Source organism: Orcinus orca, chromosome 2, assembly GCF_937001465.1.
Source record: "Orcinus orca chromosome 2, mOrcOrc1.1, whole genome shotgun sequence".
NCBI classification, from domain to species: Eukaryota; Metazoa; Chordata; class Mammalia; order Artiodactyla; family Delphinidae; genus Orcinus; species Orcinus orca.
Genome location: NC_064560.1, coordinates 18,718,377 through 18,738,819, shown reverse-complemented (window position 1 = coordinate 18,738,819; position 20,443 = coordinate 18,718,377). Strand labels below are relative to the sequence as shown.

The following is a 20,443-nucleotide window of genomic DNA, read 5'->3' as shown; positions in this document are numbered from 1 at the left end:
CTGAAAATGTAAAGTTATCTATGTGGGGACTTCCCAGGTGGTCCAACGGTTAAGACTCCATGCTTCCACTGCAGGGGCCGTGCATTTGATCCCTGGTTGGGGAACTAAGATTCTGCATGCCGTGCAGCACGGCCAAAAAATAAGTAAAATAAAAAAAAATAAAGTTATCAACATGGCTTGCATTTTGTTTGGACCGGACAGGGTAGGTCTAAAGTAGAACAGTTCAGTTATTACAAGTGCCTAAACGTTTGACTCAAAGATGGCAGGTTGTGGTGACTGTACCATATGAATGTAATCTGAATATTACTCACTAAGAGTTAAATCAGAATCTCCCCATTTCCTTTCCCACTGTACTGTATGCTCCAGCCCTGTTGAACAATTTCATACATGTGGTGCCTGGAGGAAACTCCACTGGGCCTCCTGGAAATAACTTTAGCCTTGAAAGTGCCTCTTGGTCACCCCTCTACAAGGTCTTCTCTAGAATCACTCCCGTCACCATCTTATGCACATCACACCCTGGAATGTGTTTATTTGCAGGCCTGTGTCTCCCACTGGACCAGAAGCTTCTTGAGGTTCAGCACCGTATCTTATTCTGTTTTACACCTTCTACTCTGGCATGTGGTTGGCCCTCAACAGGTATGTGATGAAACTGAAAAAAAGTTCCAATGACAGCACGTTGAGCAGAGTTTCATTCAACTCAAGTGTCTGTGTAAGCACAGAAGCCCCCTCTGGGAGTCTCGAGGATGCTCCTCTGCTCTGAGGGTCAGTGCAGTGAGCTCCCTGGGCGTTTCAGCTCTTCTCTTCTACACTGGTCTTAAGAGATCTGCTCACAGCATCACGCTGCATCTACCCACGTTCCTGGCCCAAGCCACTTCATCTCTGTTTGCCGCATACAATGGGGGAAATTTAATGCACCGCGTTAGTCAACAGTCTTGAATTGCTAAGAAATAGTCTTGATTTGCTAAGTTATATCATTTACGGAATTTAACTAGAAGGAAGTCATTCCCCTTAACAAAACAAAACAAATAAACAAATGCTACATCCCAAACCTCATCAGTTCACTGACCCAGCTGTGAGTTTTATGTCAGCAGCAGAGATGAAAAAGTTCATTAATACTATAAACACAGCAGCCTTAGACAAATTCATTTAATGTCACTGAATTGAGATCACTCTGTAAATCACCTGAAAAAGATTTTGTGGTATTTTTTCTGCCGCGTAACTAATTTGTTCGTTCTTTTCTTTTTGAGATGAAATTCTAATAATGCACTTAACTGAAAACTGGACTTTTGCCTGTGGGAAAAAAACAGTCTATTTCATGGACTATGGTGTAGACAATGATATAAGTAGCATTCTACTAAGCGCTACTATTTCATAATGACACTGCCCTGACACCTATTATAACCAAAACAAATAAAATGTCAGTTACCTCCATCTCAGTAGCTACTTCCTAAAATTCACTTTCAGCTTTCCAAATGTCATAACAGCGTCATCTATCATTCTTCAAGAGCTACTAGTGACCCTTTAGACCTGCTCTAACGCTCGCGTCCATTTGAATCCAGCTGTGCAACGAGGAAGCTTCCTTCTCTTCCAAATCTGGTCTTAGATTTTGAAAATATAAATATCTTAGCCTCAGGGCACGAAAAGCTCCTTTGTGGAAAAGGCCATTGTCTTCCCTCCCTCAGAATCCTGCTGTTAAACTCACAATCATAGAAACCTGGTATTGCATAATGCACGTAACTGGTTATGAATTTATGTATAAATATGGGGCTTTTTAGTATTCATCTCTCCCTCTCCCATTTATTAGAAAGAATATTCACTGTCTTGAGTCTCATGGGCATGAAATATTACTGATTAGCTGACTCTACTCTTATTTTATTTATTTGATAAAGATTGCTGCTCAGGGCTTCCCTGGTGGTGCAGTGGTTAAGAATCGGCCTGCCAATGCAGGGGACATGGGTTCAAGCCCTGGTCCGGGAAGATCCCACATGCTGTGGAGCAACTAAGCCCGTGCACCACAACTACGGAGCCTGCGCTCTAGAGTCCGTGAGCCACAACTACTGAGCCTGTGCGCCACAACTACTAAAGGCTGTGAGTCTAGAGCCCGTGCTCTGGAACAAGAGAAGCCACTGCAATGAGAAGCTCACGCACCACAATGAAGAGTAGCCCCCGCTTGCCACAACTAGAGAAAGCCTGTGCGCAGCAGCGAAGACCCAACGCAGCCAAGAATAAAATTAATTAATTTAAAAAAAAAAAGATTGCTGGTCAATCCTTTCAGCAAGTTTGTTTGTTTTAGCTTTTGGCCACACCCCACGGCATGTGGGATCTTAGTTCCTGACCAGGGATTCCCCCCGACCAGGGATCAAACCCACACCCTCTGCACTGGGAGGCACAGTCTTAACTACTGGACTGCTGGGGAAGTCCCACTTTCAGCAAGTTTTGAAAGAAGAGTTAAAGCATTGGGATCCCAAAGATCTGGTTTTATGTCCCATTTCTTAAACTGTAATCTCAGGTAAAATTCTTAAAACTCTCTAAATTGTCATTTCTAATCTGTACAATGAGAATTAATAACTGTATCTTTCCAAGTAGTTACTTAGGCTGAACGACTGTAGTCTTTTATATAATAAGCACATAGTTATTACCAGTTGACACTTCATATCCACGTCCAAAACTCAACTTCTGATGGTCTCCCCTCTAACCTCTCCGTGTTGGTTGATGATATTCCATCCTTCCTATTGTTTGCATCAAAAACGTTGGAGTCATCTTTGGTTCCTCTTTCTCTCACACCCCATATCCACTTTGCCAGGAAACCCTATTGGCTCTACCTTTAAAATATATGCCAATTCCCAGAGCTTCCTAATAGGCTCCTTACTCCGTCCAGCCTTTTCTCAAGCAATCAGAGCGGGCCTTTCACATGTAAGTCAGATCACATTACTCCTCTTCTCAGAATCCTGTAATGGCCCCTCTATTTAACTCAGTGTAAGAGCCCACGTTTTCACGATGGCTTACAAGACCCTTCACCCCCACTCTTACCTCTCCAACTACATCTCCTATTACTCTCTCCCTGCTCACTTACCTCTAGGCCACATGGGCATCTTGTTCCTCAAACACACCAGGCTGACCCCTTCCTTACAGCCTTGGCACTGGCCGTTCCCTCTGCCTGGAACACTGCTCCCTCAGATAGTTAACTCCTGCAAACCTCTGCTCAGATCTTACCTTCTCAACGAGGCCAAGCCTGACCACCTGATTTAATACTGCAATTTTACTACGTTCAACTTTGCCCTTTTTAATAGGACTTTTCACTCACTAATACCTATATTATTTACTTATTTATTATGCTTACTGATGATTGTCTACATCTCCCCATTGGAATAGAAACTCCACAAATGCAGAGACCTTTGCCTCTTCTGTTCACCTAGAAGAGTGCTTGGTAAATATTTTTTTTTTGAATGACTGAATTGTATTTAAAGCAGAAATCTAAGTAATATGGAAATTAGCAGTTCCCAAGTTACATATGCTTTATTACACTTAAAAGTTATAGTTATCCCCTGATGAATCTTGGTCACTTCATTAATGACTAAGATACCACTCCTTCCACGGTACTTACTCTTAACCATTTGTAATCCACTATGTTTTAATGCTATTTAAGTTAAGTTGTCTTTACTTAATAGGACACCCTATTTATGACCATGCTTCGAGTCAGTGGAGATTCTAATTTGTTTCCCAAGTGCCGATATACTCTAATCCTCAGTTTGACACTTCTGCAAATGCATGTACGTGCTTTCTAAATGCTTTTTAAAAAATCAGCACATTCAGCATAATGATTACCTCTATCAAGAAAAAAGGGTAATTCTATTGGGAGGAAGTCAGAAGACGTATTGATAATATCTTACTTCTTAAGCTGGGTGATAGGTATCCAGATGTTGGCTTTATGATTATTTGCTGTAATTTACGTATATATCTTACACCTTCTCTTGTATGTATGAAATAATTAATAAAATCTAGTGTTTGCTTGTTCTCCTACCACTCTTTATTTTCCCTCCAGTTTGATATGATAGTAATCTATGGATGTAAATCTTCCAGCCAGTCTGTGAGGTAAATCACAGCTGCTGTGTGATTTAGCATTTATCCCCTCCCCCAGCCCACAGTCATCTCACTGATGAGTCTGTGATATGAGATCAAACCAGAAGGATCTCCAGCAGAAATAGAAAAAAAGCTACTTACTACTTCATTGATTTAATCAACGTAGCCAGCTATCAAGAGGGACTGGAATATAATGAAGATAAAAATGAAATCACGATTGCTGCTAAAGCAGATTATTTTTTCAAAAGACATATATAAAGATAATAACTTCACAAGTGATTATAGCTTGTCTTCCCACTATTAACAAGGCACGTTCTTTGCTTGCCTACCTTCATTTCATCTTCCCTGACCCCAGGGTGGTGTAGGAATCTGATGGGTGCTCCCACAGCACACGATCTTGGTCACGTGTGGAACTGTAACTGCCCATTTATATCTCCCCTATTAAACCAGAACTTCACTGAGAAAAGGCCTCATTGTTTTTTCACCGTTTAAGCCCTTGTCCTTGGTACAGCACTTCAAGTGCTGGTGTCATACTGGCTCAGTTCAAAGGTCAGCTCTGCTTCTCGCTCCTTAGGTAAGCTTCTTAACCTCTCTGTGCTATCATTTCCTCAACCATAAAAGCTGATAATAGTATAAGCCCAGGATGTGAGGCTTAACGAAACAACACGTCTAAATTAGTTACACAGGGTGTGGTACAAAATATAAGCTGAATAAATATAATTATTATTTACTACTACCATTTGGTGATAAAGAGGAAACTGAATTGACAGAGAAGAAAGACAATAGCTCTTATAATATGATTCTTAGTGATTCAAGAGCATAGATGATGTTCAGGAAATGTCTGGAAATGGAGTCATGAATTCAGGCTCTAGAGTATGTGCTGAGAAGGCGTGGTGCCTTGGAGTGGTGCTACATTTCTGCCTGCACAAGCCTAAGGGTTGGTAGCCTAAGGGTGTGGCCCGTGCCTAAGCGTTGGGCCTGCTGGGTCTCAGGGTCTTATGACATATTGATGGTACAATCCAGAAGTGGAACTCATATATCTGCACGTTTAGTAAATGTTATTTGAGTCCCAACTATGGTGCCAGGAACTTGGCTAGGTGATGGCGATGCGGTGCAATTGTAAATATCTTGGTGTGACAGACTATGAAACACAAACTTAATTTATTATAAGATTCTGCACTCACGGAAAGGTATGGGGTATAAAAATAACTAAAATAGAATTGAAGAGGATTCGAAGTAAGTGAAAATAGTCACGCTTTTTGAAAGTGGGATGGTTTGAAGAAACTCAAAGTGGCGTATCAAATGCAGACACTCATGGTAATGCATTCTATAGGTAGTTCATTCTAACAGTAATATGAAAATATCTAGAACTTTTAATTTGTTATTGAAAAAAGGCAAAAAAATAGTGGGTGATTGGTATACATTCTCAGGACATGAAAATACAAAAGATTTAATGGACACTACATAACCCAGTAAGTATTGCGCTTAAGATTTAAAGTAACTAAGTCATAAAGTAATCCATACTACAAAGTTATATTTCTTGAGAAGTAACACGTGAAGAATTTTGAAATCTAATATGGACCTGCCCAAGCTTGGGCATATCAACTCCCTACTGAAGTTTTTCAAAAGAATGGAAATTTGCCGTCTTACCTATAGGCCAAAAATTGACTGTTTTTAGAGGAACTTCTAAGGAACAAAGGCCTCGAAATATTTCAGAATCTAACAACACCTGTTATCATTATTTTCTCCATTCTTTCTTGTTAGTGATCAGCAATTCTAACTCTGTCAGCATTCCAGATAGGACAAATTCAAAGAATTATGGCAATTCCTCAATTGCTATTTTCATGACAGACATTTGGTAGGCCAATAATCATTATGGGTAAGTTATCTCAGGTCTAGAGAGATCAAAGCAACTTAATCAACGTCACTCTTTTCTAGTTAAAGGCAGATATGGAACAGAACCCAAGTCTTCCAAATACCCAGAAAAGACACAGATATTAGTAATAATGTGAACATTACTAAATGCTAAAAGTCTGAAGATGATATTAAATTTCTTAGACCTTTCACAACACATTGAGCAGACAGGAAATACCACCCGGAAGACATTACAGAAGTTTCGTAGCAGATCCTCTGTTAATTTTGCTAGCCCGCGTTCCTGTAAGACCGCCCATGTGCCGTCCCAGTATTTCAGTGAGGCCAGAGAGAAAACTGCCACTGGAGGTTTATTCAAAGGGACAAAGGCTCCCAAACACCCATTCAGAGGCCCTAGACTTTAAAATTAGTAGTAGCTGGTACCTTGGCCTTTATTTAAATCACATTATACCTGAGGAGTAATAAACTCATGAGCTTTTTCTTTATGTTACTTCCTCCGATACTCCATTTCTTTCTATAACGATCACATTAAAAGTTATTTTTGAACCGCTTTGCCATGAGTGGCACTAGGAAAAAACACGTTTAGCGTTCCACAATGGTCTGAACGATAAGAAATGCCTTCCCAGAAGGAAAATAAGAGGTGCACTGGGCAAGGTTTTCAGGGGGACCCCTGCCCCGAGGTCCTCCTGGGTATAACGATCTCCTGGTTAGTTTGCTTCGTGCTCTAAAAGGATGCTCTGGATACTCATTCCGAGCCAAATTACAAAGCTTCTGCCTGGTGTCCACATCCTTCCTCTACCTTATTTTAAAACGAAAAGGACAATAATTCGGAGGAAAAGTTATTTTTAAAAAGAAGAAACAGCCGTCTGAAAGTTTTCAAAGAGGAAACACTCTAAGACGCATCAGACTGCGATCGTCACTCAAATTCTCACACTACTTGCACTCAATGCATAGCGCCCTGAAATACCCCCTGAAATGCGCCCCCCCGTGAAATACCCCCCGGGATTCCTTCAGCGTCGGTCAGCCCGGGGCTCCCGGACCCGCTGGACAGGCGAGGGTGTACCGGTTCCCCGTCTGACCTTGGAGCAATTTTCTGGGCAGGAAATCAGTCAAATATGACAAATCCGAACGCGGGGAAGACAAGCCCCAGCCCCAACCCCCCGCGGAGCTGGGTCAAGCGCAGGGGTCGGCGGCGGGGACTCCGGGGACCCGCTGCCCTGGAGGGCCCAGCGGGGGCTGCGCGTTCACCCGGCCGGCGCCGCGAGCTGGGTCGGGCCTCGGACCCTACAGGCCAGACTCCTGGTCGGGTGACCGCCCGGCGGGTCCCGGTGCAGCTCCCAGGGCCCCTGGGCGGGCCGGCGGCGCCGCTTACCTCGACGGCTGCGCGGGGCCTCGAGCGCGCGGGTCTGGGCCGGGAGGGCGACGCGGCGCTCTGGGCTGCGCTCCGGTTCAGGTCGGCAGCCTCTGGAGGAAGTGGTGTCAGCCCGCCCCTTCCCACGCAGCGCGCAGACGTGGAGCGCTCGGCGCGCGGCTCCGCATCGAGGTGCGAGGAGGGCGCCTGTCTGGAGACACACCCACAGATGAGGATAAAGACGCCTAAAGCTCGGGGGCGGCTTTTTTCGACTCCACGGGTTTGTGCCTCCTTTCGTCTTACCCCTCCCCCCCTGCCCCACCCCCGAAGAAAACAACTTGGTTTTAATTCTGGGGAAAGTTGCGCCTTCCTCTCAGCCCTCCCCTACCTGCGCCGCGGGCCCTCCTCTCTCGGGAGCGACCCCCTGGGTTGTCGCCTCGATATATCAGTGGCTAAGGGATTGGGGGCCGGATGGCGGTTCCACAAAGGCCCAAGAAGCCGATTTCTTTTGCAACGGTCTTCCGAAGTGTTGACTTCAGCCCTTTCTGAGCTTCCTCTTTCGGGCCAGTTGTGCAAGGCCCGGCTTCCCTGCCGCGCGCAGCCCGCCCGCAGCGCACGCGGGAGCCGGAGAGAAGCGGTTCCCCCCACCCCCACCCCCCGCGCCTGGCCGCAGGGGAGGCGCGGGACCGGGGTTAGGCGGTCTCCGCTGGAGCCGGGGCGGGGAAGGGCGCGCTTCGCAGCGGCGGTTTCTCAGCTCTCCAGTTGGCAACCGCCCCCCAAAGCTTAGCGGCACTCAGTTGGCCGGCGAGGCTGTGGCTTCTCCCATAACGCTGGTGGAAGTCCAAAATGGTCTGAATCCTGTAGACAGGGATTGGGCAACAGCGACTTAATCTACATCTGCAGTGACCCTTTGACCCAGCGATCCCACTTCTAAGAATGTATTACAGAGATACAGTGATGCAAATGAAGTAATGCGTACGCACCAGGCCACTCTTGGCCACACAATTTGTCATCGCAAAGGACTAAGTGGAAATAACGCCGTGACTTTTGAAAGTGGCGTGTCCAGAGAGAAAGTGGGTGAGATCTGAAAACATAGCAGTTAAAGTCAGTTAGATTTGGAAATGTGGTTGAATTCACCTGTCCTTCCTCTCTACAGCTGGGTTGTCAAGGACTTATATGTGGGGAAGGGGGTGATGAAAGAGTAGGACAGTGGTAGAGGATGGGGACCAAGAGGTAGGCAGGCGCCAGACCAAGCAGGGCCTGGGGCTCAGCCTTGAGGACTTTGGGTTTTATTCTAATTGCAACGGGGAGCTATGGGAAGGCGTTTAGCAAGTGATTTGATTTCTTCTGTGTGCCATCCTACTGGCTTGTGATTGGAAAATCAGTCGGACGGGGCAAGAGGAAAAGCAGTAAGAGAGCACTCAGGAGGCTGTGGTAACAGTCCAGATGAAAGGTGATGGTAGCTTTGGTGAGGATTCTACTGCGGGGATGGTGAGAAGAGTTTGGATCCAAGACACATTATGAAACCAGAACCAACAACATTTGCTGATGGGCTGGGGTGGGAGTGGGAGAGTGGCAGAAGGGATTAGAAATCGAATGCAAACCAGTGGGACTGGTGTCCTGGGAGCTCTGGTGTGAGGCACGGCTAGATGGAGAAAGGTCAGTAGGGACAAACTGTATAGGACCACGTGGACCACGTCCAGGATTGTTTTTTCATCCTAAAAGCAATGAGATTGTGTAAAATAATATCTCAAGCCTCTATTTTCTTTGTAAAGTAAGAAAAGAAGCAGGGTCATCAGCTGGGGGTGAGATAGGAGGTTAGCGGGTCACAGATTTAGGGAGCTGGAGAAAGTTGTTTTTTTGTTAATGTTTATTTCCTTATTTGGCAGCGCTGGTTCTTAGTGGCATACAGGATCTTTAGTTGTGGCATGTGGACTCTTAGTTGCGGCATGTGAGATCTAATTCCCTGACCAGGGATGGAACCCGGGCCCCCTGCATTGGGAATGCGGAGTCTTAACCACTGGACCACCAGGGAAGTCCCAAGAAAGTTTAACGAGGTCATTGAAGAGAATCCGAGAGTGTGTTGCTCAGAAAAATATAATGGGATTTCCAGGCAACCTGAAAGCCTGAAATTGGTGATGGTGGTGGAAGCAGTCTGCTTAGTCGTGTGGCTCTCCTGCAGGGCTAGGTTACCTGGGTTTGGAGAAAGTTTAGTTGTAATGGGAGTGGCCAAAAACAAGCCAGCTGGAAGGATGGGTCATTGTGGTCAGAAGGTAAGCAGATTGAATTTTGCTCCTGGAGGCAGTGAGATTAGTTGACAATGTCCAGGGTGTGACCAAGGGCCCGGGTGTCCGAGTTGATCAAGGAAATGAGGCCAAAGGGTAGCTAACTGTTAAGTCACCCAGGATTAGGGTGGCCACATAAAATTGTTGAGGCTGGGACACTTTTGAGGGTACCAAAGTGCTAACTGGATGAGAAATCAGGAAACAGGTGTAATGCATGACTCTTCCAGGCAAACAGAATGATAAGATTTAAGCCCATCTTAAAGGAAGATTGGGAGTCAGGTGTCAGGGATTTGAAGTGAGAGAGCAGGAGTGGCTGGGATTTGGGAAGATGACAGTCTGAAGAGGTGAACAGAATAGTTTACTCAAATGGCGTGAGCCTCGAGAAAAATGTGTTTGGTCTTTGTTTTGTTTTGAAAAAAAAAGCTGAGCCACTAAAATGTCTGCAGGTAGCAGTGGGGAGCACAGAGAACGGCAAACCCACCTTCTGAACTTAAGGTGCACAGAGTGTGAGAGAATAAACTACTTTCCCTTAAGAAAGTTGTAGTGGAAAGTCTGCAAGGGCAAAGTTAAAGCCCCAGGTAGAGGAACGCTCCAGAAAGAGCTTCAAGACACAGGAGTGGCAGTGAACGAGTTTGGGAGATGGCTGATTGAATCACAGGCAAGGAAGAACCGAATATCCTGGAATGATGATGTGGGAGAAAATTCTCCAGGTGGCACCCTCTTTGGGTAGGGACTCTCTGGAATATCTCTGCAGAGGGTGGCTAGTGGCTAGAGAATGCAGGGGAACTCAGTTTACTTAATTGAACTGGATTTTTACTGTGTTTCTTACAGCCTCACTCTTTTGGCATGTCTACCAAGTCCAACATGTATTTTTGCCCATTTCCTCCAGGCTAAAGAGCGCTTTCACCTTTTTGCAGGGACCTGGGTTGACGTGAAGTAAGAATCCTGCTACTTTTTTTTTTGGAGTGGAGAGGGATTTTTTTTCCTTTGGTTGAGCACTTTGTAAAGTTTTGCCCATTTATTTTATTCGGCTTGCTCTTAATAGTAAGGAATGTTTGTTTCTGATATAAATATCTAACTTTTATGCTGTCTGCAGCAGACTGTATTTTCCAAAGATGGCCAGGACCATCTCTCCCTTCCCCATCAAGAGCTGGAATCTGTTTCTTTCCATCCCCCTTGAATCCAAGCAGGCTCTGTGACTGCTTTGACCAAAAGAAGGCAGCAGAAATGGTGGTGGACTTTGCACTTAACTGGCTCTTTCCGCCCTGAGGTGAGAGAGGCCACATGGGGCAACATTGAAGCATCAGATGTGAGGTGAAGGCGCCGTCTTGGGCACCCAGCCCCTGTCCGGGACTCCCGCCCCAACTCTTATCTAAATGCAGCTGCATGAGAGACCAGGGGGAAGAACCACCCAGCTGAGTCCAATCAACCCACAGATCCCTGAGAGATTATGATAAATAGCTGTGTGAACCTCTAGGTTTTGGCTTGTTCACAGCTGGAGATACTCAAGATACCATCTTCGGTACCTCTGCTTCTCATTTTTCTGTCCTGGTAAAGTTCCTGTGCTTTACTTTATAAAATATAAATTGGTAATAAAAAATAACTCTGCTCATGATTTCTATTTTAACCATAACATGCATATGTAATTAGTATATTACTAATTATATGTTTTCCATATAGTATATATTTTTCCTCTTGCCTGTTAACCAGACTCTCCCTCTGCCTGACCCACTCAGTCCTCTGGCCTTTGTTCATCTCCCTCAGCCAACCCCTTCCTGCTCCACCCCAGTGACAGTCAGTGGGAGGAGAACAGAAAGGAAAGGATGGAAGAATAGCCCCAGGAGGAGAAGGCTGGGGAAGAAGAGAGAGCCCGAGAAGGCTTGGGAGAGAATTTTTGGTGGGGAGCTGAGAGCAAAGCAAGGAGAAAGATGTTTGGGGACACTTCAGGGTATGAGAGAGGCAGAGAGTGAGAAGAAGGGGTAGAAGGGGGTTTTAAGAATGGTGGGCTTGGTTTAAAATTAAATGTGGCTGTTAGTTTTTTTGCACTGACACTGCACAGAGGCTATGCCGGTGGAAGCCCAGTGTTAGGTTACTTAATAAGCATTAACATCTGTGACATATTGAGATACATATGCATACACTGTCTCCCCAGAACTTGTGTCTCTAAAGCAGTCATCATTGCTACCTAGTATCATTGGCTGAAAGTATGAAACAGATAGGGATTGATTTATAAGGAACCAAATCCATTCAAAGTGGCTCAGGTGCAAAGGAGAAGTTCTTGGAGAAAAACTCTGACAGCTCATTGAACTCAGGAAGTATATCTGGGTCTCTTGAGAGACTATGCTAAGAACCAGAGGATCACTAGGAATTCTCTCCGTCTCTTGTTTTCTTTTCTTGTTTTTTTTTTTTCAATTTAAAAAATTGTGGTAAAAATATATACGTAAAATTTATCATCTTAACCATTTTTAAGTGTACAGTTCAGTGGTATTAAATACATTCATACTGTTGTGCGACCATCACCACCATCCCTCTCCATAGCTCTTTTCATCTTGCAAAACCAAAACTCTGTACTTACTGAACCCTAATTCCCCAGTCTCCCCTCCTCCAGCCCCTGGTAACCACCTTTCTGCTTTCTGTCTCTATGAGTTTGACTAAGTGTCTCATATAAATAGAATCATACAGTGTTTGTCTTTTTGAAACTGGCTTGTTTCACTTACATGTTGTCCTTAACCTTCATCCATGTTGTAGCATAAATCAGAATGTCCTTCCTTTTTAAGGCCGAATAATATTCCACTTCTTGTGTATACACATTTTGCTTATCCATTCTTTCATCCGTGGACACTTGTTTTACTTCCACGTTTTAGCTTTTGTGAATAAAGCTGCCATGAACATGGGTATGCAAATAGCTCTTTGAACTTGCTTTTAGTCATTTTGAGTATATATCCAGAAGTGGAATTGCTGGATCATATGGTAATTCTATTTTTAATTTTTGAGGAACTGTCATGCCGTTATCCACAGTGACTGTACAATTTTACGTTCCTACCAACAGTGCACAAATGTTCTGATTTCTCCACACCCTGTTTGTTTCTAGTAGCTATGTTAATAGGTATGAGGTGGTATCTCATAGTAGTTTTAATTTGCATTTCTCTAATGATTAGTGGCATTGAATATTATTTCATGTGCTTGTTGACCATTTGTATATCTTCTTTGAAGAAATGTCTATTCAAGTCCTTTGCCCATTTTTGAATTGGTTTGTTTTTGTTGTTGAATTTTAGGAGTTCTCTATATATTCTGGATATTAATCTCTTATTATATATGTGAATTGCAAATATTTTCTCCCATTCTATGGGTTGCCTTTTTACTCTGTGACTTGTTTTTTGATGAACAAAAGTTTTCAATTTTCATGAAGTTAAATATGTCTATTTTTCCTTTGGTTGCCTGTGCCTTTGGTGTCATAGCTAAGAAATCACTACCAAATCCAATGTCATGATTTTTGCCCTATGTTTTCTTCTAAAGTTTCATAGTTTTACATCTTATATTTAAGTCTTTGATCCATTTGGAGTTGGCTTTTGTGTATGTTGTTACGTAAGGGTCCAGCTTCATTCTTTTGTATGTGGATATCCAGTTTTCCCAACACCATTTTTTTTAAAAGACTGTCTTTTCCCCATTGTATGGTCTTGACACCCTTGTCCAGAATCATTTGGCCATATATGTGAGGGTTTGTTTCTGGGCTTTCTCTTCTATTCCATTTGTCTATATGTTTATCTTTATGCCAGTACCACACTGTTTTAATTACTATAGCTTTGTAGAAAGTTTTGAAACCAGGAAGTGTGGGTCCTCCAGATTTTTTCTTCTTTTTTCAAGATTGTTTTGGCTATCCAGAGCGCCTTGGGATTCCATATGGGCTTTAGGATGGGGCTTTATATTTATGGGAAAATGTCATTAGGATTTTGATAGAGTTTACATTGAATCTGTAGATTATGTTGGGTAGTGTTGACATCTTAACAATACTAAGTCTTCCAATTCATGAACATGAGTTGCATTTCCATTTATTTATTTCTTTAATTTCTTTCAACAATGTTTTCCTTGTAGTTTTCCTTGTACAAGTCTTTCACCTCCCTGGTTAAATTAATTCCTAAGTACTTTATTCTTTTTGATGTTATTGTAAATTAAATTGTTTTCATAATTTCCTTTTCAGATTGTTCATTTTTAGTGTATAGAAATGCAGCTGGTTTTTTCATGTTGACTTTATATCCTGCTACTTTGCTGAATTCATTTATTAGTTCTAACAGTGTGAGTGTGTGTGTGTGTGTGTGTGTGTGTGTGTAACCTTTAGGATTTTCTACATACTATTAGAAAATCTTTAGGATTTTCTACTATTAGAAAATCCAGGATTTTCTAATAGTATAATGTAGATCATGTACATCCTAAAGATCATTTAGGATTTCTACATATAAGATCATGTCATCTGCAAACAGATAATTTCACTTCTTCTTTTCCAATTTGAATGTCTTCTATTTCTTTTTCTTGCCTAATTGTTCTGGCTAGAACTTCTAGTACGATGTTGAGTAAGAGTGGTGAGAGTACACATCCTTGTCTTGTCGTTGATCTTAGAAGAAAAGCTTTGAGACTTTCACCACTGAGGATGATGTTTGCTGTGGGATTTTTGAAAGAGATTTCATTGAATCCATAGATTGTTTTGGATAGTAGGGACATTTTTACAACATTAATTCTTCCAATCCATGAGCATGGAATATCTTTCCATTTATTTGTGTCTTCTTCAACTTCTTTCCTCAACGTCTTATAGATTTTGGTGTATAGATCTTTAACTTTTTTGGTTAACATTTTTCCTGAGTAGTTTTGATACTATTGTAAATGGGGATGTTTTCTTTATTTCTTTTTCAGGTAGTTCATTGTTAGTGTGTAGAAATGCAGTTGATTTTTGTATGTTGATTTTGTGTTCTGAAACTTTACTGAATTCTTTGTTTATATCTAACAGTTCTTAGTGGCATTGCTAGGGTTTTCTATATACATCATGTCATCAGCAAAGAGAGACAATTTTACCTCTTCCTTTCTGAGTTGGATGCCTTTTACTTCTTTGCTTGCCTAATTTTTCTAGCTAGGAATTCCAGTACTATGTTGGATAGACGTGGTGAAAGTGGGCACCTTTGTCTTGTTCTTGATATTAAAGGAAAAGCTTTCAACCTTTCACTATTGAGTATAATGTTAGTTGCAGGCTTGTTATATACGGACTTTATTATGTTGAGGTTTGTACCTTCTTTACCCAATTTGTTGAGTTTATCATGAAAGGATGTTGAATTTTGTTAAATGCTTTTTCTGCATCTATTGAGATGATCATACAATTTTTGTCTTCATTCTACTAGTGTGGTGTATCACACTGATTGATTTACATATGTTAAACCATACTTGCATCCCAGGAATAAAACCCAGTTGATCATGGTGTATGATTCTTTTAATGTGCTGTTGGATTCAGTTTGCTAATATTTTGTTGAGGATTTTTACATCTATGTTCATCAGGAATATAAACCTGTAAATTTCTTTTCTTGTAGTGTCCTTATTTGGTTTTGGTATGAGGGTAATGCTGGCCTCATAAAATGAGTTTGGGAGTGTTGCCTCATTTTCAATTTTTTTGAAGAGTTTGAGTAGAATTAGCATCAATCTCTCTTTAAATGTTTGGTAGAATTCATCCATGAATCCATTTGGTCCTGGGCTTTCCTTTTTTGGGAAATTTTTGATTACTGATTGATTCTCCTTATTTGTTATTGGTCTGTTCAGATTTTCTATGTCTTCATGATTTAGTCTTGATAGATTGTATATTTCCAGGAATTTACCCATTTCTTTTAAGTCGTCCGATTATTTGGCATATAATTGTTCATTGTAGTCTCTTATGATCCTGTGTATTTACGTAGTATCATTTACATGTATCCTTTTTCATTTATAATTTTAATTATTTGAGTCCTCTCTCTTTTTTTGGTAAGTCTAGCTAAAATTTGTCAATTTTGTTTATGTTTTCAAAAGAACCAACCAACTCTTTAGTTTCATTGATCTTTTTATTATTTTTCTCTTCTCTGTTTAATGTATTTCTGTTCCAATGTTTGTTATCTCCTTTCTGCTGATGCTAACTTTGGACTTACTTAGTTTGTCTTGTTTTTCAAGTTACTAGAGGTGTAAAGTTAGGTTTTTATTTGAGGTCTTTTTTCTTAAGATAGACATTTACTGCTATAAAATTCCCTTTTAGAACTGTTTTTGCTGCATACCATAAGTTTTGGTGTGTTGTGTTTCCATTTTCCTTTTCTCAGGATATACTTTGGTTTCCCTTTTGATTTCTTCTTTTACCCAGTAGTTCTTCAGGAGCATGTTGTTTCATTTCCACATATTTGTGAATTTTCTAGTTTTCCTCTTGTTATTGATTTCTAGTTTCATACCATTGTGGTCAAAAAAGATACTTGGTATAATTACAATCTCTCTGGTAAGGGAAGACTTTCACCGTGGAGGTGCAGACACTGGTGCATGCTGTGACCCCAGGTCTAGTGGTGCAGGTTGCCAAGTGCAGGGGCACGTGGTGGCACCCGGTCTGGGGGAACGTGATGGCTCACTGACTCGGGCTGTTGGGTTCCACAGCATCATGTGTGGTCCTTGGTGAGCACTGCATGAGGAGCAGGGAAAGGTCTGCAAAGGCTGCAAGAGCTATTGGGGTCCTCAGCAGTGTCTCCAGGTTCAGTGGATAGGGACTAGGGCAAGCAGCGGCAGGGGCTGGCACTGGTGGTGTGCACATGCCTAGCTGTGGTGGCCAGCTGCAGGTGCCTGTGGAATGGAAGCCGGTGAAATCTGCGAGGGGTCTCTGGCGGCTCTGGTGGATGTTGGTTTCTTCGGTAGTGAAGGCTGCTGGGTCTGTGTCTAGAGCAGGTCCCTGAGAAACCATGATCCTTCCTGCTGTATGGCTACTCTCAGTAGCCTCTGATTTTCTTTATCATTCCTAGTCATTTGTATATATCTCAGCTTTGCTGTTCTCTGGTTGGGGTGAAACTGAAGTGGGACCTTTTTTGGGGGCCCAGAAAGACTGGGAAGCTGGTTTCTCTCCCTGCTCTTCCTCTTCCTGTGAGGGGAACTGTTTCTAACGGAGTTCTCTCTTGATGCTTAGCAATGCTGTCCTGGGGGATGGGATGGTGCAGGCAAAATGAGGCTGTCTTCCTTCCCGTTTTGTGTGGTTATTCTCAAGTTTTTTTGTTCCACTGTGTTAAATTTCGTCAGTGAACTCCAGAGCTCTCCCAGTGCTGTTTTTGTTTGTCGATAGCTGTCTAATTATTGATCTTTGTTGGGCTATGGAGACTAGAGTCCCCATACTCTGCCATCTTGGTTACTTCATTCTCCCTGATAGACATTAAAATATATGTAACATATACACACGTATTAGATACATGAAAACAAAGCTAGCCCCCTCTTTCATACTATATACAGAAAGAGTAAAGAAATTAATATTAGAAAATGTTAGCACAAGTTCGTGTGCCTGATGCCTAGTGAGGCCAAACAAACTGAAACGTTGGAGTTTGGAGCAGAGAAAGGTTTATTGCAGGGCTATGCAAAGAGATTGGCGGCTCATTTCTCTGAATTAGTAAGAAATAGAAAACACATAAGGAAAGAAAGGGCAAAGGTGATTCATTGAAGATAAAATTTAAATAACTAATAAATATATGAAGAGATACTCAAACTGGCTAGAAGTCAGGTTGGTGAAAGTTAAACAAGGAGTTTATTTTATTTTATTTTATTTTTGCGGTACGCAGGCCTCTCACTGTTGTGGCCTGTCCCGCTGCAGAGCACAGGCTCCGGACGCGCAGGCTCAGCGGCCATGGCTCACGGGCCCAGCCGCTCCGCGGCACGTGGGATCTTACCGGACCGGGGCACGAACCCGTGTCCCCTGCATTGGCGGGCGGACTCTCAACCACTGCGCCACCAGGGAAGTCCAGGAGTTTATATTTTTAAATCATGTAATTGGCAGGGAAAAAAAAAGAAACAAAGGGGAGGGATCACACTGTGTGCTGTCAGGGTTGCAGGAAAGCAGATATTCTCTTACTTTGCTTCTGGAAGTAGTGAATTGCTGTGCCTTTTCTGAATGTAATCTGACCACATCTACCAAAATAAAAAAACTCATTCTCTTTGGCAGAGGGATTCCAGTTTGGAAATCTGTCTTATGGAGATAGTGGTATGTAAAGCCATATGTTCCTGGATATTTGTTACAGCTTTGTTTATAGTGGCAGGAAAACTGAAAATGATTATGTTGGCAGTTACTAAATGACTAATTTAGGAGGATGTTAAAAAACCAAAGATTCATTCACGAGAAGATTCTGACATGGAGCCATGTCTTGTGACCTTGTTCCTGTAGCAAAAACTGTGCCAGGGGAGGAAGTGCCTTGACCTTGATTTCAATATTTTACAAGAATGACTTTTTATCTTGGAGGCTTCTCTACGTGAAGTTTAGGTATTTGTGTTCATCATTATCTGTTCTGCTTTGCTTAGGTGTGGAGTTTGGAAATTCTTTCCGATAGAGGGAGGATTGCCTAGATGTACAACTAAATAATCCTGGGGCCTTGTACATGCTAAACAGAGTGTGGTTTATCTCTACAACATATTTATGTGTATAGATATATAATTTTTATATCTTGGTATATCAATATATATGATATTAGATATAGATATGATATGGATGTGATATGCATTGACAGAGCTGGGGAATGTCCATGATTGTTATCAAATGAGAAAGGCAACGTGCTGAGAAATATCCATGATATGCTCTCATTGTTGTGAGATCAGATACATTCCCTGTATATTAGCATTTATTCACATTAATTTGGGGAAATTTGTTGAGGAAATAACATCAGCTTATTAAAATCAAGTTTTTTAGCACACAGTATGTCTTTCACTTTACAAATCTCAGATAGTTTCTTCTGTTGCAATGAGCATGTATTACTTTAATTAATTTTTGTAAAACACACAGACTTTAATCTTTGCTGAACTGCAAATGGATTAGTAAGTTTCTGGACTTTTGGGGGGAAATTCTAGCTCTAACCTTGCCTTCCTTTTACCCATCAGTATTCTTTTGGGAATTCCTCAACATCTGCCTGTGAGTTCTTAGGAAACACAAAGATATTTTAATAGTTACAAGGCAGAATGTAATTTAGAAGGTCAATTGGATGCAAAGGAATTAAACAATGCATTTTAAAGCCAAAATGACTTGTTAGGTTCATTGGATTTTCTGGATGCTTCCTTTAATTAATACAGGTAACTGACCCAGCTCAAAAAATGTTAAAGCTAGTTCTCTGATTAAGCAGAAACTCCCTCAGGGTTGATGGCAGGAATTCATTATCAGGGTTAAATTCTATTTTATTTTCTCCCTGAGGCAGAGTTCATTTCTCAGTGGTAGAAAAGAGGAATGAAAGAGTGTGGTACACAGCACCTCCCTTTGTGGGTATGAGCTCACTGGGCAGAGAGACAGGGAGCTTCTGCTTCCCCCTCTTACTTCAGAGCCTAGAGCAAGGGCTTCTGCTTTTTCATCATTCCTCCCCATCATTAGTTACTAGGAAGAAAGGAGATGATTCAGGGTGAAAAACTGCAAATGTGGAGGGAGGAGTGTATTTTGATTAGAGATGAGAAGGCTGATAGAAGACTTGATTACTCTCTTTAAGTTTTTGAGAATTTTTAATGAGATATGTATTGGAAAAGTTGTTGATTGAAGATAAAAGCCTGAACAGGTGAGTCTAGACTGATTGATGCCTTGAGTTTCCTGTGGTACTTTTCTATTTATCAACAAACAACCTGGGAGTTACCTGACCGTGCAAGTCCTTTTTGGAGAGGACAGCTGTTATCATTTAAGTCTGTTGCCCGATTAGGTTAGATTGTCCTTTGGGACATGTCTGCAATTTTTGGAGTCCTTCCTGAACTTGGAATTGTATTTAGTTTGAATTTAATACATTTAGGAGAGCTGATTGGAATTTACAGTATGGTTAGTTTACAAACAAACTATTGCATTAAAAAATTGGCATTTGTGGTTCACAAGTTTCTTGTTTTTGATTTTGCTTTTTTTTTTTCTCCTCTCCTTGGGCTAGTAAATTTTTTTAGACTGGATAATAGCTTTAGAATTTTGGGTTAAAAAAATAGCAACAACAACAAAAGAATGAGAAAGAGTGAAGATAGCTGAAGGGACACTGATCTCAGAAGGATGCAAGAGAAAGAGGCAGAAAGTTTTTTTGAAGAAATAATGACTAAAACCTTCCCTAACCGGGGGAAAGAAACAGATATTAGATCCAGGAAACCCAAAGAGGACCAAAGAAGATGAATCTAAAGAGACCCAGACTGAGACATATTATAATTAAGTTATCAAAAGTTAAAGACAAGAAGAGAATCTTAATAGCAGTAAGAGAAAACCACCTGTTATGTACAATATATCCCCATAAGTCTATCACCAGACTTTTCAGCAGAAACCTTGAAAGCCAGAAGGGCATGGGGAGATATATTCTAAGTACTGAAAGGATAAAACTGGCAATTAAGAATATCTGGCAAAGTTGTCTTTCAGAATTGAAGGAGAGACAGTTTCCAAATAAACAAAAGATGGAGGAGTTCATCACCACTAGACCAGTCTAACAAGAAATCTTAAAGGGATTTCTTCAAGTTGAAATGAAAGGACGCTAATTAGTAACATGAAAACACATAAAAGTATAAAACTCACTGGTAAAGGTAAATATATAGTTAAATTCACAATAACCTAATATCATAATGTTAGTGGGTAAATCACTTCCAGCTCTAGTATAAAAGTTAAAAGACCACTGGAAATCTTTATCAG

The 20,443-nt window shown here is 41.7% G+C and overlaps 1 protein-coding gene and 1 long non-coding RNA gene across 5 annotated transcripts in view; one reads left to right on the top strand and one right to left on the bottom strand.

Annotated features, from left to right (window-relative positions):
- APBB1IP (amyloid beta precursor protein binding family B member 1 interacting protein) overlaps positions 1–7,809 on the bottom strand; it is a 103,173-nt gene extending 95,364 nt beyond the window's left edge. Inside the window, exons 1-2 of one of the 2 annotated variants that reach the window (XM_033439260.2) lie at positions 7,692–7,809; positions 7,325–7,514 (exon numbers count right to left, since the gene is read on the bottom strand). The gene's annotated coding sequence lies outside the window, so the exon portion shown is untranslated. The remainder of the gene's footprint in view (positions 1–7,324; positions 7,515–7,691) is intronic. The other variant, XM_004275886.3, reaches the window with a different exon arrangement.
- LOC117203686 (uncharacterized) overlaps positions 7,445–20,443 on the top strand; it is a 36,442-nt gene continuing 23,443 nt past the window's right edge. For 2 of the 3 annotated variants that reach the window (XR_007475635.1, XR_007475634.1), the window contains exon 1: positions 7,445–7,583. This is a non-coding gene — a long non-coding RNA (uncharacterized LOC117203686). Of the gene's footprint in view, positions 7,584–7,859; positions 8,377–20,443 lie in introns of those variants that run through there. The other variant, XR_004486553.2, reaches the window with a different exon arrangement.